At 44.3% G+C, this 27,081-nt stretch overlaps 1 protein-coding gene across 1 annotated transcript in view; it reads right to left on the bottom strand.

The window, feature by feature from the left end:
• The window catches only part of LOC143361498 (uncharacterized), a 123,935-nt gene extending 97,155 nt beyond the window's left edge, over nucleotides 1-26,780 (bottom strand). Inside the window, exon 1 of the mRNA XM_076800954.1 lies at nucleotides 26,414-26,780. The gene's annotated coding sequence lies outside the window, so the exon portion shown is untranslated. The remainder of the gene's footprint in view (nucleotides 1-26,413) is intronic.
• Between the last annotated feature and the right edge of the window lie 301 nt (nucleotides 26,781-27,081).

The following is a 27,081-nucleotide window of genomic DNA, read 5'->3' as shown; positions in this document are numbered from 1 at the left end:
ACGCGGAGATAAATGTGTATCCAAGATACCGGGAACGTGCTTTCCGTTGCCGGGGAAAACGGGGCTCGTTTCACCCTCCCGGGCAGAAAAACTTTAAACATCCCCTCCCCCCTCCCCCGTAATCGTTAAATTCGTCTTGCCTGCGCAGATTAAACGAGAATGAAACATCAAACGTACGGAGAGGAGGGAAACGAGGCAAATGAAGCTTGAAAAATGAGATTAAACGAACTGTTTGATATCTTCTGAAGAAAAAAAAAACGTTCTGTTTCAAGTTTCAGCTCTTCAACAACGTCTGGGGGATTGTTACCGGTATAATTTGCATTTGTTCGTCCTTTTTTACACTTTATTCCACCATTTATCACCGCACTGAAAAATTCTGATAAATATTAATATTTGTTTTTGACTTCTGCATCACTTTGTATATTTAATAAAATTGTTAACATGCACGTGGTCTTTAAGAAAGGATCTATGCACCTCCAGTAGTTTACAATCAATGCGGATAATTTGAATTTCACACAAAAATCGCGGACTAATCAGTGGATACAGTCTTATCCCACATGTCTGACCACAGGCCGACCTGTACTACTTGCTTCAGTAACTGCTGACATACGAGTCGCCCGCGAAAGTGCTGGTACACATAAATGAAAACTAATCGATAGACTGTGAATATTCATGTATTTTGGAACCCTTCGAATTTATGCATTTACATTAAATTTAGTATTAAACTTTAAGGGGAGCAATGTAAGTACCTCGAATTTTTAGAAAAATCAGAAAGCATCTGTTCTTACAAAATACGCCCGAATAAATAAACGTATCGGATAAGTGTCCACGAAAGGATCTTTGCAATCCCTAAAATCGTAAAATACAAAATCTGAAAAGTACACTTAGTGTCAAAACTTCTGTTTCAACAGTTCCTGCGGTGAAGTGATTCGGAGCAATCGTTCGGCATTAGGGGAAGTTGGCCACGGGCCGCAGATTACACAATTATATCCGCGGGATAAGCGCCGTTGCAGAATTTCTTCGGGCCGTTAACAAACCACGGGGATTAGGGGAGCAAGTTTCCCGCGAACTATGATAAAGCTGGCCGGAACATATTCGCCGGCGTGGCGAAACGCGTCCTGATCGATCCGACCCGGCTGTACCGCCACTTTAGATCGGATCCAGCCGGGTCGAGCCACGCCAACGATAAGAACTATAGTGCTGCGACCTTGTTTGCAGGGTGCGCGATTTTCGGGGCTCGTCGCGCGGCGAATTAGCGAGCGATTACCAGGTCAACAGGCCGTTTTATCCTTTATGTTTCGTCCACCCTGTGCACCGGCGCGATCCTTTTGACGGGAAACGCGATTCACGGACTTTGATCGGACCCGGAAAACCCCGGGAAACGCTTTGACGCCACCGCTCGGCGAGGATTTTTATCAAAAAACCCCCCGGGGAGAGCCCTCGCGCGACCAGCCAGATGTTTTCGCGAAAGATTTATGAACGTCCTTTGTGCCGGCAACGCTAAAAATCTGATGGACGGCCGATTAATTTTCTACGAACCTGCATATTTGTATACCCATTTTTTGGCAAGTTTTCCACGCGCAAACGAGTGATTGATTCATTCGTTTTTTGCCCCGGCGAAACGATAATGGACAGCCCTTTTGCGGGGCGTATTCCCTTTGATGGCGACTGCTTTGCTGAATTATTGCAAAGGGATTAGGGATTCTTGAACGGCTACTACTCTGCGAGAAAAGATGTCACCCGATTCCGCATCTTCTTTCAAAGTGGAAATTTCAAAGCACAGGAAAAATGTACAATTTTTTTCCAACGAGCTTAACGATTTTTCACACCTTTTTTTAACGCACAGTAGGGATGCAGGTTCATTGAAATATAAATGTAAATTAGTTGTACGTTGCTATAACGTTAACACCGAAATAAAAGTATATACGGAGGTGTGATTGCATACTAAAGAATTATCCCCCTAGCGTATTCTCCGCTGGTCCACCTGCTGCTGATTAGTATTACAATTTTTACATTAGAGTTTTAATAAAGTCGTTTACCCGGTGTGCCAATAAAAGTTCCATTATTTGTTAACGACTTCAGGTCCGTTTCTATGGAAATCGAGCACCAGCGAGGGTTCATTAATATTTATCAATTTTTTCCAACGAAATAATGAAAATATAATTTTTCACCTCCGTCCTTTTTACTACATTACCATCTGTTTTAAAGGGACACGATAAAGAAAAATTGAAATTCATTTTGTGGAAGTACTTGGGCGAAATAAGGATTAAAATTACATATTAAAAACAATTCGGACGTTAATGAACACAGGCTTATAAATATTCAATCCACGTTGCAATAAATATTCTGGACGTTATTAAATACTTCTAACCTCACAAAAACCGAACAAAAATAAGCTCTTCAATCGAACTTTCCAACAGTTTCGAGCATTTCCAGCAATTCAATCAGCAAGTTCTGCAAATCCGCCGGAGAGAGTGCTCGAATAGGGTAACTCGGACCGTAAATGAGCGAATAATAGCACCCTCTCACGATCGCCGGCCGATTCGCTTGGTTTTCGATGCTGGTCGCGCGTTTATTCGTTCGTCGTCGCTGGAAATGCAATTCCGCGCCGCGTTTCGTCGCCGGGTAACCAGCAGCTCGTCACTTAGTTTCAGTTTTATCGTTCCAGTCTGCCCCCGTGCTAACAAGGGAAACGAACCCCCGGCAAATGAACGACGCTTGTTTACGCCCCCGCAGTTTCCGTCGGCGACGTTTCTTCCGTTCGCGACGCGCGCGAAACGCGCCCCGAACTTTCGATCGTGCTGAATTTAAACGACACCCGCGCCAGAGGATCGGCAAGTTTCGTCCGCGTTGAAGAAGTTGATGAATAGTCGATTTCCCCATCGTCGAAACTGGAACCTTATGCTCCCGGAATTATCCTTTTAATACTGAGAGTCCTGGGAGTGTGGAATGTTTGTTTATGGAACGCTGCTTCGTGTCTGAACAATTTCTTTTCGCGTAGTTGTCAGATTGTGGGAAAATTTTGCAAGGCACTGGAACCAGGTGAAAATTTGTTTCATTACTAAAAGCTCTCCAAAGACGAATTTTTTGAAGACAAATCAAACGGTTTTGATTTCTTTGTTGTTACGAGTATTTTTTGGAATTTAGGCAAAAAGTGAATAATTTTAAACTCTTTTAACATTTTTACTGGTCTACTGAAAAAATGCATGAAATTCGCAGTTTGTTGCGCGTTCAAAGGAAAGGCATTTCGACGTGAAAAGTTATAAAATGTAGTGGAAGTTTTTAATTTTACGGTGAAATAAACTGGATGTTATGTGGAACATTTTCTTGGTGGCTACCTGGAGACGGACAAGAATTCCGGGTATGTATATAAACTGGAATGTAAAGTTCTTCGTTCTACTCCTATATCGAAGAATTTCCAACCCCTATCCACCCCAGGGGATGTAAAATGTCGGTTCGTATTTCGTGTACAAGAGAGAACGTTGAATTCTTGATCTCCTCCTCCTACCCACATGCAAAACCTTTCAACCCCTGCTTACGACATAGGGTGTAAAATATCTGTGCATTGCTGAACCTGGTCCGAGTTCGGTCTGCAAGGGATGTAAAATATCTGTAACATCCGAGACCGGCAATTGATAAATTCCAGGTTCTAATAATTTATAATCCATTTCTCCTACAAGGGTTGCAAAATGAACACGTCCTATTTTAAGTCCGAAGAACCATTTCGAGTGATCAATTGCCTAAGTTCTCGACTCCCATATTTTGTAAGGGTTGCAAACCGTAGCGAGATCAACAAGTTTCAAAGCAATAATTTTACGCAACGCAGTTTACAAAACAATTTTCCACGAGTTTTCTGCGAAACGTCGAAATAAATGTCAGATTGGAGGAGGAACAACTTTCAGACCACTTTTCAACCCCTATCTGAAACGAGGGTAGTAAATTGCTCGTTTACGCTCGGACTTTTGTGTAGTCCGAATAAATTTCAGATTGGAAGAAAAACAACTTTCGGAGCTCTCTTCGAATCCCGTTTCGAACAAGGGTAGTAAAACACTGAACCACCCTCGAACTCGCAACTGCAGAGCGTCAATCGGGATTTTTTAGAGAGCTATAGCTCGGTATCAGTGGATCCCCGTCGCGTCGTTTCCGTTTCAGCAACGAGTTCTCAAGCTCGAGCGTGTCAGCGTCCAACGAGGACTCTGAAATATATTCAATATGGAGGACAAGGTCAGCCGAGGGTTGCGGCGGAGGCGAAGAACCGTGGAAAATAAATCGAGACCCGTGACTTCTGCCATTTTGTACCCGGGCGCAGCAACAGGTACAGCCTCGTTTCTTTTCAAAGTGGAATGCATTGATAATTGGTGTCGCCCGTTGCCAACAGTTGCCGCCGGAAGTATTACGGGGCAGATAACGGATAACATCGCTGCGAAACTTTCACCCTGCGTCTATCAACTTCGGCCACCCCCAAAAATTCCACTAAATCAAACTAATTCGCCGAACATGTTGTCCGCCGCTGCGATTTTGCTTGTTGCACCCTAATCGAACTTTCACAACCGAAAAACACACGATGGTCGAATCTCGATTCGATTGCAACTTTATCTTATTGTTTCAGAAAGACCAGTCATCGACCTGTAAAAATATATATAACTCGTGTAATTTTTATTATTTTTACTTGGAAAAAATCGCACGAGTTATATAAATACCAATGAACATGTGCGAAAAATTCCGATGCAAGCGGTGCAACGGTTTTTCCGAAAATAATTCCTGAATTTTAGTGAAACCAACCGGAAACCACGGATTGTTTACAGACCATCGAAATCGAGAGCACCTGGAGGGGTCGCGATTAATTTTTGCCGGCGCACCTTGATCGCGATGCGGCTCAATTATGACGCATTAATGCAGGTATTTCGAATGACTTGGAGGCGGCGTAACGAGGGAGCGGCCGAAAGGCAATTGCAGCGCACGCAATTAAAACGATCATCGAATTGGTTGGGTCGATGGGTTTGTCGCAGCATATCGATATCCGGTCCAATTGTAGGCGGTATGTATTTTCCGTGCAATTAGAGGTAATTGCGCCGTTAACTCTATTTCATGCTAATTGCGCGCGCGCGCACGCGCCGGCGCTCTCGTGTGCCGAGCAGGTGTTAGAAAACATAATCCTCTCTTTGCGTTATCGGGGGTGTACCCAGTGGCTAATGCGCATTCTCGTTAATTAACCATCGCGATGTATGGCCATAACAAATTCCGTCGCGTTTCAATTTATTCGATTCATTCGACGCTAAGGCGGCGTGAACGTTTCATTAAAATTTTGTGTGCCAAAAGTGGCGTTTCGAATCATTTATTTACATTCAGAATTGAATTACCCCTGTTCATTTATTCAGCGTTGAACCTGCAGTGAATGGGTTAACACCTGTGCAAAGCAAGGGGGATTGATCAGCGTCACACATTTGAATTATTCCATTTTTATCTGATCAAATATTATTTTCCAGGATTTTTGATGTTGATGGAAAAAATCGTTGAGCAAGCTGCAAAGGGTGGTTTCAAAGGGAGAGCTTCAATCTGTAAATCTGTGGTAGATTCGTTCGTAGAAAATATTCTTCGTGAATGGGTTAGCACCTGTGCAAAGCAAGGGGGATGCTCAGCGTTACACATTTGAATTATTCCATTTTTATCTGATCAAATATTATTTTCCAGGATTTTTGATGTTGATGGAAAAAATCGTTGAGCAAGCTGCAAAGGGTGGTTTCAAAGGGAGAGCTTCAATCTCTAAATCTGTGGTAGATTCGTTCGTGGAAAATATGTTTTTCAATGATTTTACAGTTCAATTTGGAAATTAATTTTTAAACCGAATAAACCAAAATTTCACCCAAGCAGTCCGGGTGTATTGTTTGTGGGCCAGCCTGTAGAATGGCAACAACGCGCAGCAGACGCGAAAGAACAGCGCGAAGTACAATTAATCGATCCTCGGCGTTCAAGTTCGCGACCAAGGATGCTGCGCTCCCGGCCGCGAGGGTAAATCGCCTAAATAGCAGATCGTAAGTTAGCGGTACGCGAATACTTAACAATCTGGAACGGGGTTAAGCGTCACGTTCCACGGCGACGCGGTGTAATTCCCTCCGAATCACGGCACTCTGCTTCATTACGAGAATCCCTAACCAGAACTTCGCAATTTCGTCCGTCCCGCGCGTTCCACCAATGTTACAACTTTTACATTACTTACTGCGCGATCGGGCTACCTCAAGTTTCCTGATTCAATTTACCCGAGAAACCGATCCCGACTTAGGCTCTTCTTACCCTTCTCCGTCGGAGGCCTCAAAAAGCACAAAAACAATTAAATTCGAACGTCTGCGGAAACACTTAAAACAATTTTGCGACTCGAAGCTTTACAAAATCAACAATTTTTAAACATCGACAATTTCTCGAGACTGGTATCTTTTTTTCTTGAGTTGGCTGTGTTACATTAAAATTCTATAAAAATAGATTGCAACAAGAAAATGTTCGCCGCAGCAATATTTCATTTCCCACCGTGTATTTGCTGCGAGGGACCTCTCAGAGAAAGAAAAACTTTCCCTTATTCCGAGTTTCATGTAATAATTTGTGAAAATGTAAATACGAGATCCGCGGTCCGGTTATGAATATTCAACGTTTACAGTAAACACGTACACCGGCATTGAATGTGTTAGTTCGTCTCCTGCCGGGATATTATTAGCAAGAAAGCAAGTTGCGCGAACGCGGCCATAAAATAAATCGTATGCCACCAGGTCAAAGAAGAAGCGCGTAGAGGGAAGTATCGGAGACTTTGATGTAGATCTTCTGGAAGAAAGTTGACAAAGCTTGCGATGATAGTTGGAAACCGCTCGTATTATCTTAGCATCAAACGGCGGGACGTTTCGTTTCGAGCATTCCAATCGCAGGAGATGGGATCGGGGTATTTTAAGGAAATCTTTCCGGCGGAAAATGGGACAGGAAATGCCTGAAATATGATTTGTGAATTTTGCGGAAATAGAAAATAGAAATTAGAAGAGCAGAAGATCGTGGCATAAACGTAGAGAGTCCTGGAAAGTAGAAATTAAAAAGTAGCGGTTCGTAGAAAATATGGAATAAAGTGGAAAGCAGTGGAAAATAGAAAATAGAAGTAGAAAATCGCAGAGAATGACAGAGGTAAAAAGTAGACAATTTCGGTAAATAGAAAATCGCAGGAAATAGAAAATATAAGTAGAAAATAGAAAATATAAGTAGAAAATAGAAAATAGAAGTAGAAAATCACAGAAAATAGAAAATAATAGAAAATAGAAAATCACAGAAAATAAGTAGAGAAAGTAGAGAACCGCAGAAAATATAAACGAAGGTACAAATTGGTAGAAAAATATAAAATAAATGTAGGACGCAATAAAACAGGAAATAAACAGTCGTCAAAAACATTTTCGCACAAAACAGCTGTTTTAACTGAATCCGAAGCGTCCAAGGATTAATTATCGAGAGTGGAACACAGCAGCTAATTACCTTGACAAACGTTTTCATCGCGTAAAGGGGAAGATTAAATCCCCGCTGAAAGCTTGCGATTTTTATTCGCCGGGCTTTTATATAGGCTATTTATATTTTTATTTGTGATTATACTGTTACAGAGGAGCGGCGGCAGCGTTAACTGGAAAAAAGAGAAGCACGGGAGCCGTTCTCTTCGTTCCGACGAAGAAAAATGGAGATATTGCTTGTTAATTAGCTCGATTAACCAGTCTCCTGTGTCCGGGGTAACGCGAGATGGAAATTTCTTTGCGGGGCCGTGCGCTTTTGCCGGCGTCAAATACCAGCGCCGGTAAAATCGACTTCGCCGCCGGCTCTTTATAGAAATCGTAAATGTCAAAGCACCCCCCGACGAAATGTCAAAGTGTTCCCCGGTTTAGAATCTTGTCCTTTGATCCCTTCGGATCCCGTGGGCTGCGTTCGAGTTCACCCCCGTGTACACATTTCGAATATATTCGAAAATACCCTCTGAGCGCAGAATAAAACCTGCGAGTCGCAGGCTCGAAATTGTTCGCCAGCACAAGTGTTCCCGAGTGTTTACACTTTATGCACCGCTTCTCGCAAAAATAGAAATCGCTATTATTCGTCCAGATGAAAAGTGAATTTTTACGTTAACGTACTCGGTGTACCAAATTTTGATCATACGTTTTAGGGGGACATATTTAGAAAAATCCGACGAATCGACTAGATTTTTGTGGTTGCCAGACTGACAGTAAAATTGTTTAGATCGTTGAAACGGAAGCTGAAATCTGGAAGGGGTGTCAGGGGTTGGTTTACAAGGCTCGATGAAGTATAATGAAATCATTAGAAGAACGCGGTACCCGGCAGCTCTTGCGCGGAACATCCTCATTAACGCAACAACTCGCTTCCCTGACGGTTTCCGGTCTTATTAAAAGCCAGAACCTTGTTTCTTAATTACTCCGGACGGAGCCGCGGAATTGAATTAACCTATAAACGCACGATCCCTCGAAAAGTAATGAAATATTTAACACTACGCTCGAGGGTCGGCGAAAAAATGATTTTAACCCCCTTATGTTCTCAAATCTCTATAAAATATACAGGGGCTCTGGAAAATATACATTTTCGAAAATTGTGTATTTTTAATCGTTAAATGTATATTTAATTGTCGTTTCATTGGTTGAAAATTTTCGACAAGTTCTCGACAAACCGTGCGCGTAATTAACCGCAACGCGATAGTCGAACGATAATTCGCAAATTAGCTCGCCTGATCACGAAGCGACTGAATCTTGATCCCGCCTAATTATTACGTACATCGTTAGCCTATCCCCGTCCAGACACACACGCGCGCACATACAGAGTGAACGGAATAGTTGCATCAAGTTGCATCGTTGCATGCACCGTGCGAACAGCGGATCGTTCGAAACACCTGCCGGATGGCAAACACGTGCGCTGAAAACTGCAATCAGATTCCCCGCGGTCGCATTTCCGTCTTTTCATTTTCCTGTTTGACACCCGGCGTTGCCTGCCCCTTGGATGCACCGTGCGCAACGTCGGGTGCATTTTAAGCAGTTTACCCGATGCACGCCGTGCAACAAGTAAATACTTGTCCGGACGTCCAAACTTCATTCGGGCATTAATTATTCTCTAATCCGATCTTTACTCCCATTCTCCTTAGAAAGACACCTGAGAAAATTGACTGAAGTGCAAAAACTCCGCAATTTGCAACCGCAAAAGTTGAAATCAATAGGCTGCGATTTTTGGAACCGGGGTCTACGTGCAGGGACTCCCGGGGTCCACACGCACGGACTCCAGCGAAGCCTCTCGTCCATTTCCTCTACTCATTTGCAAACTATATTAGCTTTAACACAGTATCCAGACTTTTCTAACTATTACACTGGAGAAAATTATGTTTAGCATATCCCGAACGGTGGAACAACGTAATTTCAGTGCTTCAAAGGCCAACAAACTATGCCAAAATCGGCGAAATTGGCAAACGCCGAAGCGTTTCCCGTCAGATACAATACGAGGCCGAGTGATTCGAAAGTTTTCGAACAGCACTCGCGAGACTTGTTGCTCCGTTAATCGACCAGCACTTTTCCCCGTGTATTTCCCTCTCTCTCGATAGTAAATTTCGATTCGAGAGGCGGGTAATTTGAAAAGTTTCGAGATCGCGTTTTTCCATCTCCTTCGGAAGAACGTTTCTTCGAAGCGACTCGTGGGCGAATACGTTCCGCCATTTTCCCCGAGTCATTTTTTCGAACAAGTTACGCGAAGTCGACGGATATGCTTCGAGAGATCGATATTCCGTTTCCTTCTGCGAACAGTCACCGGAGTGGTGATCATCGATAAGCGTTTCTGCGATGACGCTCGCTGTTACCAAGATCTATGGCAGCGTTTCTGAAAGAACGAGTTCTTCGATAAGAGAGACGATAGTACCGCAGCTGAGTTGCCAAATCGTAAAGCTTTATCGAGAGAAGGAGAGAGAGAGAAAGAGAGAGAGAGAGAGAGAGTTGTACACCCTCGACCGTAAAATTCGCGAAACTACGGTTGCGGAAATTGGCTGATGGAGTTCCGAAATTAACACGTCCACGAGCACACACATCCAAAAATTTCTACGGCAACGTACGTAGTTTATTTAGGAAATCCCGGCCTGAGGCTTGACGTTTATCACTGTGATTACTCCGTCAACGTTTTCGGTTCCTGTTCGTTCTAATAAAGTTCGGTATGCGAGAGTTTGTTGCAGCTGGAATCTATGTTTGTAGTTCGAGATTGTGTCGCTCGACTACGACCGAGTTAAATTTTGAAGGTTTCATAAGGTGGCGAGACTTTTTCGAGGAGCTGTAAAATTTTTAATGCCAAAGTTTCGGCTCGATTCGACTACTTATGCATTGACTGGCTTGGCAAGAGTGGATTTTTTACGACTTTCGACCGTACACCTCGCGCTCGAAATTCTGTTCTGCTTCGCAGATTAACGGAACTGCGAATCTCTAAGCAAAATGAAATTGTACTCAACTCTAAAATTCTATCTTATAGCGTATGAAAAGAGTAAAATTCCGAAAATTTGCGAACAGTAAATCTAAATTATCTCTTGCAATTTCGTTTCAAAGAAATGCTATCCAATCCAACAGATTGCGGCGCGCACTTTCGTCAAATTTACCATCACCGTAATTTCCCTCGCGAGTTTTTCGCGAACACAGGGTTCGCACTTAATTCGATTAGTTGCTTTCATGCTTGGCCAGGACCCTAAAACAGCAACGCTGCGTGACGGCCAATAATTCGTTTTACTATCAACAGCGTGTTGCCGGCAACGACTCCGCGGGAAAACGAAAAGTTTTTAAGGGGCGCGCATCGACGAACGGGGCGCCCCGGTTAAATGATCGCCTGGGATGTAATTGTAGTAAAACGGTTAACGTTCTCCGCGGGAAAACAGCGGCGTTTACGCTTCGACCGGCGGCGTAACGCGATGAACTTCGGGGCGGCACTAACCTTTTAAAGTTTTAAACGTCGCGAGGAGGAGCTCTCAGCGTGTCACCGGTGTCCCCGTTCAACGTAATCACACCGTGGAGTATCGAGGGACGAAAAAAACACGCCATTACCGCGAACACGGCCCGAGAGAACGCCCTCCGGCGATTCTAATACGCCGGGAGTGGAGCTCTCTCGACGGAACTTACGCCGATTAACTCGCAGGAGAGAGAGAGAGAGAGTCCTTTTTTCGAGGAACTTAAATTTCACTCGGCTCGAGCAGCACGACGTCGACATTCCCTCACGAAAGTTCTCGCCGATTCCAGCGCTAATTGTCTTCGATTGCGATTGGTTGATCAATCATTCAAGCTCGAAGTTGCGAGGTGGAGGCTACGGGGTCTACGCGCACGGACTCCCGGGGTTCACATTCAAGGATTCACGCTCCGGGACGTGGTCGTTCGGATTTTGTTTTGTTAAGCTCGTTTTGCACCACTTTGCCGATTGGATTCTTTCGAGTTTCCATGGTGGAAAGTGAGGGTATATTCTTGAGCCTTTTTTTCGAAGAAATGTAATGGACGTATGTACGAATTTTACTTTTTGTGGATGGATAGTCAATATTTAAGGGAAACGAAGATACTTACAATTTCAAGCATATTTATAATTTTAGTAATTGAATAATAAAAAATCTTATCTGGTCGTTTGACAGACGATGGTAAATTTAGTAGTGAAAACAAAACGGTTCAATATTTACCAGGTAAATCCTAGAAGGTCCGGAAATCGTCATATTAACCTTCGAAACGAGCGAAACAGGAAGTTCGCGGAGTAACTAGCAGACTCGCTAACTTCCCCAACGCTATTGTTGACTGTTTCATGATCTGATGCAGCTCTCGAGAAGAGAGACTCATCAATTTCTCGGCGGGGGACTTGTCCCGCGCTCGACTTAATACGCGTCAAATATCGGCGAGCGGGAAATGATTTACGGATTCGCCCGGGAGCGTCGCCGGCGAATTCGCGTCCTCGGAGAATTTAATTTCTGCGAAGTAACGGGGACGGAATTACGCCGTGAAAACTAATTATGCGAGCCGGGTGGGGGGACGCCGCCCGGCATGTAAATACAAATTTTCGCCCGTGGATTTTCCACGACCGTTTACCGAATCTTCGCCGGGGAAGAACGCCTTCCCCGTTGCACACGGAATTTTCTCGGGCCAGCGACACCCCCTCCCGGAAAACTCCACTTCAACTTCGAGCTCTGCTGCAGACCTTCTCCATCCGAACCGTCCGGGTCCACAAGAATACTTGTTTGCTCTTTAAAACGCGATTTCGGGGCGCGAGAAACGCTCGAGATACCGGTCCGAGCTTTTTCCCGCACGGTAAATTTTGCGCCGAACAAATATTTGTCCTTCAACCTGAAATCGCGGAGAAACAGCTGCGATTGTTATTGAAAATTCCGTGGAAAATCCCCCAATATCGACTGACCTGCGAAGTCGCATATTACTTGTTTGATCGACTCGGGCACACACTGCATGTCCGATTAATTGACTCATGTTATGTTTGATTAGATGAGACAGCCTGTTTGTCTGACCAATGACGTCGTATACTACTTACGCGATTAACGATGGCTTATATTCCTTGTAACCAGACCGCGAATATTATGCATTTATGATGAAATCGAGAAGATGAAATGCAACGCTAAAGACATGATATTATTACATTAAAATTATTCAGAGTAGAAGTGAATTTATATTTAACTCGCTGCTTCTGCAACGGACACAGACAATTTTTATTTCGCACAAACATTCCTGTTCGTGCTCTCGATATTATTTTTAACGCGTTGAAATTCTAAACAGCGAACATAAAATTTTTACTCGACCCGTTTCGCATACAAATCTACAGTCCATTTGTAACAAGTATATTTTTAAACTTTCCCTGTTCGCGTTTTTCATGAGATAACCGACTGACAGTTTACATGAAAATCCATTAAATTACCATTAAATTCGAAAGCGCTTTCAATGTAATATTTCATTCCTCAAGAGGAAATGTCTTTCGAATCTGCCATGAACTTTCAGCCAACACAATACACCCGAACTACGGAGCATAATGCTTTTCCGAGCAAGCCAGATGTGCAGGTGAGGAGTAACCGGATCACGTTATTAAAAATCTCCGGTGGTTTCCAATTCCCAGGGTCGGCCGAACGAAACTCTCTTTTCTTCGCGTTATTTTAACCGTGCCGCGGCATTTCCGCTGGAACGTTTTGTTTCCGGCGCCGAACGTCCAAGTATGTCTATTCCCCGGCGAATAAACGTTAACAGGTTCATCGAAATTTCCTCGCGGGTCCGGCCCGCAACAAAGCGGATTCTAAAGCGTTCCGTATAATCCAGCTTTGCTTGTAGTGCTCGCGGCTCGTTTTATTTCGATTTTAATTCGTCGGAACGAGACCCGGTGCTGCGCGCGGTGGTCTTCGGCTCTGGTCCAGCGGTTTAATTCATCGTCGAGTGGAAAAGCAACGGGTGGCCGCGAAAGGAGAATCACCGTGTCCGTGAACCGGAATCATTTTCCGGAAGCTATGCATATTTCGACGTGTCTCTCTCTCTCTCTCTCTCTCTCTCTCTCTCTCTCTCTCTCTCTCTCTCTCTTGCGGGAGTTTCGCGAGATTCGAAAACACCGAACGCTCTTCCGCAACGAAGTTGCGCGTTTCCGGTCGTTGCGTGACTTCGTTTACCGGATTCAGGGAAGTCGGATAATACATTTTTATCTTAACAAGTTCGGCCAAGTTCCCCGGGAACCCGGGAACCCGAGAATCCCGAAGCTGAGAGACAGCTTCTTTGGTCTCGGAAGGAGAAATAATAACAGGAGCTTGCGATGCATGAATCTGTTAGGATTGCATGAAGCTCGTGATTTCGTAATTAGTATGAAGATTCAGAGGATTTTAGAAATTTATGGGAGACGCGATGCATGGTGTGGAATATGTATTAGAAGAGTTTACAGAATCTGAAGAATCCGGACAGAAATGATTTTCTAGCTCCTGTTATTTAATTTTCCATTCCAACTCGTGTTGATTTATTTTTAAATTATTTGTGGTAAGTTGTCAGGGACAGAAATCATTTTCTGTCTAACTTGTATCAACTTATTATACGTCTCTGGTATTTTATTTTTACTGAAGTTATTAAGGAGAGAAATAAATTGTTAGCTAAGATTGAACGTGTAGATTTTATAGACACAAACTATGTACTCTAAAGTGTCTCAATAAATATTTAAAGCATTTTTGGAAGAATCCCAGTATGATACGTCACAGCCAAGATAAAAAGGATGTCAATCAAAAATTGCATGTATTGATAACACTGTCCAACACCAGAAAAATTTTGCGATACCTGTTGGGTGATTCTTATACACTTTGTCATCCTAAAACCGAATCTGAAAGTAGAATTGCTCCATCACGCAACGTTTTCGAAAAATTTTGGTTTTTGTAAAAATGCCCGATTTTGATACGAAACGACGTGTTACGCAAAAACTAAACACGCGAGAAAGTTCAAATTTGAGTCAAGAGATAGAAGGGACTCTCCTCTACATATTCATATAGTCAATTATATTTTTATGGACTTCCTAATAGTTGTAAATGGTTGTTAAAGTTTGAAAATGTGCCGACGCGGGTACTTTGTACGCTCTATTTTTGTATTTATGTGAAAAATCCTTTATCTAGCAGGAATTTACTATACAGGAATGCATTCTACAGACATTTCTGGTAAAGAAACCATTCACGAAAAGTATTTGGTTCCCTTAATGTACGAGAAGGATCAGAAAATGTTAATTGACAGCGTGTGCGCGACGCGTTCGCGCCAGACGGCCATTGCAGCCTTTTCGCGACTCGCCAGGGCCGTCGCTATGCGTAGTCGACGTTGGTACCACTCATGTATGTCTTTGCTTACTATTTACATACATTTTTTTTTGTCTTTTTGGGTGCCAATCATTACAAAACATTATAAAAATACGAGTTATATTCACATTTCATTGTGGAAATGCTTAATAAAGAAAATTGAATACAAAAACTTACCTATTTCTGATGTAAACAAATTTAAAATGTTTCCACCTTGCTTGACGTTTGTTCCTGGTATCCCGATTTTCAATAATAAGTGTCCAGCAGTAATCAGCAAGCATCCGCACATAAGTCTTTTCCTTTGTAACGTTTTTCCATTGTTGAAATATCTTGATGAAAGATTAATGCTGGAATTGTATTCCTTGTTTTGATTTTAAAATAATTTCGTCATGAATAGAACAAAAACAGTCCGGCTGATTTATACACTTCCGCGAGATTTTATCGATTTAATATAGAGCGATCTATGTCTTAATTATGTACTTCGATCAATAAAATCGATAAAAATAGTCCCATTTACATAGTGTTTGGACTTATTTTAATCGGAAGAATCTTGAATGTCCATTGGTATTACAATTATAAAGATAAGACAACAATTACTGAAAATAAAATTTTCCAGTCACCGCATTGCTGCGGTCAATTTTCTTTATTAAGCATTTCCACAATGAAATGTGAATATAACTCGTATTTTTATAATCTTTTGTAATGATTGGCACCCAAAAAGACAAAAAAAAATGTATTTAATTAAGCATAGTAAGCAAAGACATACTTGAGTGGTACCAGCGTCGACTACGCATAGCGACAGCCCTGGCGAGTCGCGAAAAGGCTGCAATGGCCGTCTGGCGCGAACGCGTCGCGCACACGCTGTCAATTAACATTTTCTGATCCTTCTCGTACATTAAGGGAACCAAATACTTTTCGTGAATGGTTTCTTTACCAGAAATGTCTGTAGAATGCATTCCTGTATAGTAAATTCCTGCTAGATAAAGGATTTTTCACATAAATACAAAAATAGAGCGTACAAAGTACCCGCGTCGGCACATTTTCAAACTTTAACAACCATTTACAACTATTAGGAAGTCCATAAAAATATAATTGACTACATGAATATGTAGAGGAGAGTCCCCTCTATCTCTTGACTCAAATTTGAACTTCCTCGCGTATTTAGTTTTTGCGTAACACGTCGTTTCGTATCAAAATCGGGCATTTGTACAAAAACCAAAATTTTTCGAAAACGTTGCGTGATGGAGCAATTCTACTTTCAGATTCGGTTTTAGGATGACAAAGTGTATAAGAATCACCCAACAGGTATTGCAAAATTCGAAAAAAGTTTAATTTTGTTGGACAGTGTAATGGTAGAAATCGCGGCTCCGTTCTGTGTTCAATCCGGAGTGTTCAAGAAACAGTTACAGGAATTGCAGTCGAATGATTTTGAAAAAAAAAAAACGAGTAGAGAATCAATCTCCCCAGCGAAATCGCTATCGCGTGAGCGAACACAGGTTGTTCGACGGGTCCCGGCTTTTCTGGCTTTCCAGTGTCGTGTCACGAAGGGTCGTTAATCAAATTTCCGTGGAAACGCAACCTGCGGCCATAAATCGTCTCCGCTCGAATTTTCTTTGCAGTACTGTTACGAGAAGCATTACTGCGATTGGAATTCGTCGACGGTTGCATTAAAGATCCAGCTGATTTTCCTACTTGTCAACAGGGGTATGCAATTCTGCTATTTTTCTACATTCTTAAAACCGAATCGGAAGTAGATGCCTGATAAATCCAAGTCTAATCGATAACACCTCTCGTACCAATTACAACAAACCCTTCGGCGAGACCCACAAATTACACTTCCCAGCGATACATCTTCCGGGGGGAAAAAAAGGAGTCCTGTCGCTTTCACAGGACCGTTGTCGCCACCCCTAAAGCAAGCAAGACACACGAGCTGTCCCAGTTTTCCCTGCCCCGCATCTTCTGTAATCAATGTCCCTAATATCCTGACTAAACAGTATCTTTTTCTTTGCACTGTGGCCGCCCACTGATCCTCCTGGACAGCATTCCCGGCACGTTCCACGTAGACAAGCTTCTCCACGGTTTTTACCATAGCATCGATCCGATTCCTCCTTCCTACCTCCCCCTTCTCTCTCTTTGCCACACTCCTCTGCTTTTTTTTTCGCTTTGCTTGCACCTTGGCTGCAAGATTTATTGCCCCTAGCCGGCCATCGTGACCGGGGAAACCGATTCGACGGAGGAAAAAAAGAATTGAGAGAACACATAGAATCGATGGCAAAACACACCCTCCCGTACACGGGGGTGCCGGATTAATTTCGTCTCGGTTGATTTCCACGCATTCTGCGCGTCAACACGCCCGGAAACCCAGCATTCCCCGGGGGATCCCCCACGCGCATTTCTTCCCGATGCGTGAAAAAACAGGAGACAAATGAAATAGTATTAATTGTAAGAAAATGTTTCATTCCCTTTCTTCTAGTAATTGTACTCAGTTTCATCTAAGAAAAGTGTCCTGCGGTGTGAAACTCAAAAATCTTGCGTGTGGACCCCGGGAATCCGTGCGTGTGGACCCCGAAAGTGTCATCATGCCGCGTGTCTACAGATTTTATGAATTTTTTCAGGCGCATTAACCCCAACAACTAGAAACTAAAATTTGTACACCCTAGACAAAATGAAAGCTAAGGGTAGTCGATAAAAAGAAAACCATCAGGAAAGTATCATAACCGTCGCGTGTCAAATACCCCGTCCAAACTGACCACAGTGGAACAACACAAAAACCGACGACTGGCGATCAAGTCCGACAAATTAATACTGCACGGCGTTTCGCAGAGCGCACGATCAAACAACTGCATTGCGTGATGCGGTTAAGCGTCGGCCGATTGAATCCGTAATACCGGTGAATATTTACCGAGCCCCGCGATTCGTCACGTCTTCAAGCTACAAAGCCCCTCCATTAATTGCTCCGAATCTCTTGATTTATTAGTCGACGGTGGGGGAGGACAGCTACCGAGCGAGAAATTCGCGGTGGAACTGCCGCGTTCGCTCTTTTCCCACAATTTTCTTGCTCGTTTAATAACTGCGTCCCTCGGGCTGGTCGGCCTTTGTAAATTTATTGTCATCGTTAGATGCCGTACGTAATATACTCTATATCTCTCTCTTCCATTTTCCTCCCTCCCCGTTTTCCTCGTCTATTTTCGCTGGAAGGGACACGACGTTAATTGGATCCGATTTGATGGGCGTCAAAAATTTAGGCTTTCCATCCTGTATGATCCGTTCACAACGAGAGGCGTAAAGACTGTTTTCATTCGCGTTTCGTCCGATCAGTAGACTGCGGATTCGATTAATTTCCAACGAAACCCGGAAAAGCTAAATCCAACTTTTCTCGCAGAACCGAAGCGAGGAAGCGTAATTCGCCTTTAGGCGAGTCCGGTCGGTGAAAAATACGCGCCCTTCGTGCTCGGGACGCGTCCAGGCCGCAAACCGAATGTTTTACAGCCGAGCGAACCGCGCAAACATTGTCGCGTGATTTTTCATTCCGGCCCCGAACGGTGAAATCTGTGACTTTCGCCTGTAATAAATATTTGTTTGCCTCCGCATCGAGTATAATTCGCGCGACACACGGATTCGTTTGCTAACATTTATCTGGCACGCCGTCCTCATAAACGTAAACTGCTGATACGACCCGATACGCGATCATGCCGGCGATAAAGCGTCGTACGCAACGTTCTACCTGTCACAGGAATCGATCCCGGCACGTCGCTCGGAAATTAACGACGCGATTGCAAATGATTTTTCTACCGATTTATCCGACGCGCATTTTATTGGCCGTCTTGAATCAATATTGAAATTGTTGGTTTGCATATTTCTTACCGGGCGGATTTTTCGGCGTTTGTCGTGGACTTAATGATGCAATTGCTGCAATATCTGAAGTTAATTTTGTAACTGCTATCGTAAAAAACTTTTCAATATATTTTCCGATTCGTCGGCTTCCTTTTATCTGTGGTCGAACGAATCCCACGTAATTTATTCACGACAATTTTACAATTGTTAGAATTTTTGAGAGGATAATTAGCTCTCGAATTCCCACGGTACGTCAACCAATTTATTCTTTCTGAACTCGATTAGCTGTTTCTCATTTTATCTAGAAACCGGAAGTCCTCAGAGTCCCTCGCTACGTTACAACACAGCTCAACGAGGAAAGTTCTGCGCTATTCATTTATAACAAAATGTATGATGCAATTGCTAGAACTTGTGAAAAGAAAATGAATGCCTTAATTCCTACAGTAAATCCTCCCTTAAGCAGTTTATCTTGCCAGGACTTTATTAGCTGTTCCTAGTTCTCCCTTCAAACCGGAAGTCTTCAGAAATCCTCACTATATTATACTGCAGTAGATCGAGCGAAGTTCTACGTGATTCATTTATCACATAATTGCACAATTGCCGAAGTTTCTGGAAAGAAAATGAATCTCTTCATTGCAACAATAATGATTCGTCCACTAACCGGAAGTCCTCGGGAGAAGTTCTCGGGTAAGTTCTGAGCTACTTCTCTACAGCAAAGAAATTTGCAAAAATAATATTAATACCAGAATTCCAACATAATAAGCTGTTTCTCATCTGCAAACCGGAAGTCCTCAGAAATCCCCTCTACGTTGCAAGCCTATCATGCTGTTAAAACTTTCTAAACCTTCTACACACTGTTCACTTACATCAGAAAATTTTGCAAACGCAAAATAAACACCCACAATCCAACAATAATTTTTTCGCATGCCCAACCCGGAAATCCCGCACACGTCATACTTTCTCCACAATGTGCCGTGCAGCGAAGCACGAAAAAACCTGTCTCTTCGGTTCATAACTCAAGCGCTTTTCAACCCCTAATCCCGTGGAACGTCTCCGCCATAGAAAATTTTCAACAGCCAATGGAAAATCGCGGGTCCACGGTTTCAGCCAGGCTGGTTTGCTTGTGACGTTGTGCTACATTTTCGATATTTATGGTAATCCCCGGCAAGAATCCCGCGGGCTGTTACACGGCCTATTGATATGGTAATGGGCGGCTCGAATCGGTAGCAAAAGCACATTCAAGGACGCGTTTCACAAGCGTCAACCCGTTGGTACCGGGGTTTCCGGTGTTCAACAAGTATCCTGTGCACTGGCGCGGTCTGGCCTTCGCGGTCCATCAACGTTCTCCACTTGGGAAGCTCGAATCATTCCAGCTAATTAAGTACACGCTAACCTATATTATCTACAAAATGTACGCAGAACTTGAGTCAAGTCGTGAGAGTCGCGTTCCATTTTTATTCGAGTTTTTTGAGAAAGGCTCGATGAAGATTATAACCGTGAATTAAACAAGCCAGAATGATCGCAACTGTGGCGAATGATCAAGCAAATGAAACCCAGTTAAACCGGAACGAAAACAGGAAAAGTTAGCGAGATTCAAAGGGCGAATTCACGGACTGGAGTAGAAGGATCGCACAGCCTCCTCGGAGGATTAATTCCGCCTTAATTAAAATCGCGTTCTCGGGGCGAGAACGAAGGAGCTCTCTCTCGATCCCGACGGGATCTGTGATTCAAGGCGTCGTTCGCGCGATATATATCGGTCACCACGGTTTCGATAAAGGTAATCGATTCGCGCGAGTCGCCTGGAAGGGTTGTGCTCGTCCTCGGGAAGATAAACACGGCCGCGTTGGGCCGAAAGTGCGCGAGGACGCGGGAAACGTGAGCGGAATGTTTGCCGGTCTCCTTAATCCGTCTTCGAGGCTCCGAGGAACCCTGAAGACCGTCTTCGAGGCTCCGAGAAACCCTGAACACCGTCCTCAGATATCCTTCTGCTGGCAATTTATTCTTTGATACAATTGACGCAGCTTGTAATGAGAATTAGGGGGAGTTGCCGAGGACTTCCGGTTCGAGGAAGAGTGGGGAACAGTTGGCGATGGTTAGGTGAATTCGTTTTCAGTTGCGAAGTATTAACCCTTAGCACTCGAATGGCGACTGTAAAGCGCCACTAAAAATTGCTGTATCATTATTCAAAATATTTTTTACATTATTAAATTTGTTTGTGTTTAATAAATTACTAAACGTTTCAGTACTGTACGAGTAAACTGCACCATTTTCGTATGTATATCATGAAAAAATATATATAGAAGGGAAATACTCTAGGTCGGAAGAAATGTTTCGTTTTAGAGTTAAAATGGCTTCGAGTGCAAAGGGTTAATATCAAATGTTGTGTCCTGATAATGAGTATTTTTCTGACATATGCCCAAAGAAATAAATTTGTCGAACAATTCGGCGTCTTTAATATTTTAAAGAATTCTGTGAAAGGTTAAAAGTGACCGGGAAGACGAGCTCTATCGGTTGTCGGAGCCCTAAGCGACAAAGTCGGTGATTAGAAGCGCGTCCCAAAGGACGCGTTTTCTCGGTCGAGAGTCTGTCAATGGTGGGATCGATCGATCGGATCGCGGCAATGCCGGACGAGGTTAGGCGGCTTCTGACGCCAGAGATTGCGAGCATGACGCCCACGCCATCGCCTCCGAATAGACCCACCGACCCCATAGATTGCGAAAGATGATTCATGGTGGGCTTAACGAGCAACCCGTTGACGTCTGTTTGATAATTCCGTCCGGCGACGCGGATGAATTTAACGCGGTTACGCGGCACGAACGAAATATTGCTGGCAATTATTCGGTGCCCGCCAACTCGATCCTGCTAATTAGCACGACTAACAATTTAATCAGCCCCACGGCGGGGCTAATCATTTCGTTCGGCTAGCTCGCCGGTACTTGTCGACTTCAACCGGATCGACTCTGTGCTTAATCGGGAACGGTTATTTGTCTTCCTCGAACGATATTTACAGTAAATCTCTGATTAACGTTCACGGGCACGGGAGATTCGATATTATTGGCTGGCGTGATTATTTATGACATTTTTTTAGATTTATTTTGATGACTATTTTAGTCAAGGAGCTTTTCATTCCATGATTAATTTATGACCGATTTATTTATTGCTCTGCTCCACTTTCTCTATGCTCGGAACACAAGACTTCAGAATTGGTAATCTTTTTTCATTGGTACGACTGAAAAATCTTCCCGCGGAGAAATATGAATTCCAATTGGATCGCGACCGGCCACAAAGGACGCGGAAAATTCTGGATCCCGGTTATGAATATTTCAGACGGCTCCTCAAAAGAATACTTGAAAATCCCTGTCTGTTTGGACGCGTCGCAGATAGTTAATCGGCCTTGAATATTTCCAAACTTCCCGGCGGAAGGAATTTACATTTCGGCGTTCCCTTCGCGCGGAAGAGAACCCGGGCTGCAACAATAACAGCAACCTCGCGCTACACTGCATCCGTCTTTGAGCCAGGATGTGTAATCCTGGCATTGTTCATTATCTTGCTTTCGGAACCGGAAGCCAAAAGACGAGCAAAATGATACATGGGGCGGTGCAGGAGCAGACTCACTTTGAAAAATTATAGCTTGAATATCAGAGGACCAAAAATTTACAAAAAAATAAGGGCATGTACTTCGAAGCTATGCCTAGAAAATGAGCCCAGTCCCAACCCCGAGTCTTCACAATTAACGTCGCAATTAGCTGTTGAATGTTCGTTACGCTCGACATCAACGCGATTTTCGCAACTGCGGTCGTCGATTGCTGTAGATTTTGACACTGGTCTAAAAATAAATGCAACAATAAACATAGCAGCTGTTGTTGACTCGTTTGGTACATTGTTTACGCAGAAGTCAACCGAGCAGCGTGCACGTACGAATATTTCGAGTACAAGGGCAGCTCTAGGATCGGTCGTTGTTTGATCTCATTACGAATTGCTCGACTCGCTTGAGCGTGCTGTTCGACCTGTTTTCGAATAATTTACGATACGCGTCAGCTGGCGTTTCGCATCGAAACGCTAGCTAATAATTCGCTTTGTTCTACAGGCTCGTATTGTTCCTCGGATACGTTTTCCGTTTCGCTCTCCCGCGATCGCGGCACGCGACGATTTGATTTCACGGATGAAGTCATTGACAAGAGGCTGTATGGGATACTGATTCGGTTCGATATCCAATTTTTTCTCTCTGTCTCTCTGGCTGATCGACCCGTTGATTCCACGATAATTGGAATTATCGCTATATTGTTTTAATAGCGGATAAACACCCCCGTTCAGCGATTCGATCACGCTTTTAAAACCAATTTCCGTTTGGCGCGACTGCTGCTCGAGTGTATTCCGCGTTCCATACACGGGCTCGTGGGAAATAGATTAACATCTGATAAGAAATGCTACAAAAAAGAAGCAACGTTTTAGAGCATTTCAATTATTTTTTTTTTTGGCGACCAGCTTCTTCGTTTTTTCTTTTTCATTGAGAGCTCAAGTGGCACTCTCCACAGGAGTCGCAAAGCCGTAGAAAATGTCTATTTTGCATAAAAATCTCGGTTCGGCCGCCGATTTTATGCGTTCATGATAAAAACGAGGCGACGCAAGTTAAACTAGTACAGAGATTAAAATTACTTAGAAATTCCAATGCGTTATTTTGAATATTTTAAGATTGCCAAAGTTTAAAGTACAGAGATTAAAATTACTTAGAAATTCCAATGCGTTGTTTTGAATATTTTAAGATTGTCAAAGGGAAAGCTTCAATACTGTATCATGCGATTAATGCGGACAATGTGTCTTGTGCAGACAGATCCGCAGTCCAGTCATACAACATTAGCAGCCCGGAATATATCAATTTATTCGTTCCGAAATGAACTGAATTATTGAGCAAGTAATAATAATTGTGAACAATTCGGATCGATTGTACGAACGAGACAAGCGGGACTCGAAGCGGTTTAAATTCAGGATGAACGAGTTAAAAATAAATCCAGGGGAGACACGGATCGGAGAAATCCGACGGCGCCGACCATCAAATCATGAACTCGCGTGAGTCAGCGTCGGGGGCCGGTCATTTTAATCCCGTAAAGTATCACCTGTTACACGAAGAAGACACCGCGCGAGAGAGAGAGAGAGAGAGAGAGAGAGAGAGAGAGAGAGAGAGGCAGAAAACGTGGGAGTCGGCAATAAAAGCTCGCGATTCCGGAAATAATACGCAGCGTAGCGTATCGACGAAATTAACCGTCGTTCGACGGATGCTGTAGACGAAAACCCTGTTTGGTACTCGATCGATATTAACTCCCCGGTTTTCCCGATAAGAGTTATCGCCGGCCGTTATTGGTGGCATCGACTGGTTCCGGGCCCATCCTCTCTCATGGCAATGGCAGTAGGCGGTAGCAACGCGAATAAGAACCGTCCCGGGGCTCTCGGTCCAGCGAATTCGGATCAAACAGAGTGCCGCCAACGGAGCCGTCGATTTGTCACCGACGTCAAATCCTCCCACCGATCTTCCCTTCGCTACGCTACTTCCATTCTATTCCCAGATTAGAGCTGGATCCCCCGCGATCCCGTTTCAATGGCCGACAGGATATCCTTTGATGGACTTTGCATTTCGAAACCGGCTTCAACCGACCAGGACCCTCGAAACCACTTGTGACTTGTCGATTCCTGTTGGAGCATTTTTCAACGAGGTGTGGACGAAATGCTCGTCAATCGCATTTCTCTCTCCCTCTCTTGTCGCGGCAACGATCGAGATATCTCTTCGATCGAGACGCGAGGGTCAAGTTTAATGATCGCAGGACTCGCGGTTTTAGCGTAGTGATGGGTTCGAGCCTCCGCAGATCACGTTTTCTTCACTTTCGGGAACACCGCAGCTCTTTATGCAAAATAGAATGTGAGAACAAACGTCGCAAAAAGTCGAAGATAATAGAACATCCTCGAGACCTAATGTTTCAATTTTCGGATTCGACCTACTCCTTTTCGTCATAAAATCCTTCGGGAATGTTTTCCGGAAGAAAGTTAAAATTCGGAGCGCAAACTGTTGGCGCGAGTATAATACGGAGCTGATATCGGAGAACGGGCCGTTAAAATGGCCCGCAAAACGTCGATTCGCATGAACGAGAGTGCGACGATTAAACGATCTCGTTTGGAAATATGATAAACAAACCGGAGCCATTGTTTCGAAGTGTAAATACACACAGCGGACCCAGCGCGGTTCCCATGTTTATTAACGAGCACGAAGATATTTCCGTTGCCACGACCATCTCATTTACCCCGAAGTGAAGCCATTGTTCCCTTTGTATCATTCACCGAGCGCGAGATAATGAAGCGTTTAAAGGCACCACGGGTGCTCGATAGTAAATCTCGCGTCTTTGCTTTCCATTCAGAGACGCTTGAAAAGAGTAAGCGCTTCGGCCGAGCTAGCTGAAACACTGTGGTTCGACGCCAGTGGAAACTTAACTGGACTCGAACAATTGTAAACAACTGTAGTCCGTGTTCGGAAACAAACACGATTTCTGCTGTGATCGGTATAGAAAAACGACGAGACGCTAGAATGGAACACCAATAAACGTTCGGGAACTCCTTAAACAAAGAATCTTTGAATCGTTCGATATCCTCGTTGACACCTACGGACCGCAACACCCACGCCAACAAACGTCATAAACAGAGGATCGTAACACTATCGCGAGCTCATAGCCCTAACCATATTCCAAGACGTACCCTCAACTAACCCGAACTAAAATCTAAGGTAAGTAAACCTAAGTAACAGACACTTGAGAATTCGTCGGCCCAACCATACTCGGAGGACACACGTAAGACACTAAAGTTGGGCACCAAGAGGCCCACGTACCTTCTAATGAGACTTTAAAATGTACATTCGACCATAGACAACACTATTCCACACAGGTAATACTCAAAACATGCAAATATCAATGAAGTCGACAAGACACGAACTGAGGAGCCAAATCTTCAAACAATAGTTAATCATGCAACCCAACAAACGTCACAAAGAGAGCTTCGTAAAAACTAACTCACAAACTCACCACTTGAACTATTCAATCTCTCCCAAAGTGCAGAAAATCTTGTAACACCTGGAAAAAGGAATACCAGGTGTCCCAACGAACCTCTACAGCAGAACGACAGCTACCTGATCAACTCATTAGTCACTCGTCAAACACGGCAATCGCGCCAGTACTATGTCGTTCGGTTAGGTCAGTGCTCACGCCAATCTCACGCGAAGTGCACGAAACCTTATACCACCGAAAACGAGTCTCCCAAAATGACGGGTGCTCGATCAACCCATTAATCACTCGTTATACTCGTCAATCCCGCAAGTATTATTATGTCACTCCGTTAGACCAATTCACTCGGAAACTCATCATCCGACCACCCCCCCAATTATACGATTGTTCGAAACCCAGAAACCAAGCTACCTCTCCAGGTTATCAATCACTCGTTAAACTTGCTACCCGCGCTAGTATCGTGTCGTTCGGTTAGGTCAGTACCATTCGCTCGCCGACTCGAACCACCCCAATGTCATTCAAACGACACGAAAGCTTACGAAAGAGCACTGATCAAAACCGAAGAACCATAGGAACGACAGCTACCCACCCAAGTCATCAATCACCGACTCAAACTTACTATGCGCGCTGGCGTTGTGTGATTCGGTTAAGTGTCACCGAGCGTCCCGGGGAAAAAAATACCGAGGGTACAGAGCCTGTTGCGACGGAGAATCTCGTAGACGCGTACCTGTTACGCCGTCGGGACGACGGATCCCGGTTTTCCCGCGTTGTCCCGGTGGACGTCGACGCTCCTCTGCGACGACGCTCGACGACGCTCTGCGACGCTCTGCGACGCTCTGCGACGTAAACACCAGAGCCGTATAAACAGCGGGGCTCGAATCAGACACGGGTCGTCGACGACGGAACAGAAAATAACCAAGGACAGAGGGGTAGACGCGACAGAGGGTGGTTCACCGGTTTCGTGGAACCGCGGGTTTGCACTGCCGGACGAACGCGACCGTTCTCGCGTCGCGACGCCGCTCTGACGGACGCCGGCGTCTCGTCGCCTCGACCCGGCCGTACCAGGCCTCGCACCCTCTGCGAACACCCCTCCAAACGATGTACACTCCTCCTCTCCAGAGGACGGGCGCAGGCGTGCCGAAGCCGCCAGGTAACGCGCCGCGACGCCTCAACGCGGCCACCTACACACGACGATACCGACCAACAGCCCTAGACTCGCGCCGGGAACGACGCGGGCAGACGCGGGCAGACGCGGGCATACGCGTGCGGATGCACCGGGAACCGCCGGTTTCTTCAACCCTGAGGGTTGTAAGGAAGGCTTGTAAGGGTGCTTTCAAGGGGAGTTAATTTTTGGTCCTTTGTGTTGGTGCTAGCTTTGGGAGAACTGTAGGTTGT

Source organism: Halictus rubicundus, chromosome 15 (assembly GCF_050948215.1).
Source record: "Halictus rubicundus isolate RS-2024b chromosome 15, iyHalRubi1_principal, whole genome shotgun sequence".
NCBI classification, from domain to species: Eukaryota; Metazoa; Arthropoda; class Insecta; order Hymenoptera; family Halictidae; genus Halictus; species Halictus rubicundus.
The sequence above is the reverse complement of the archived record's forward strand: the minus strand, read 5'-3'. Positions and strand labels throughout refer to the sequence as shown.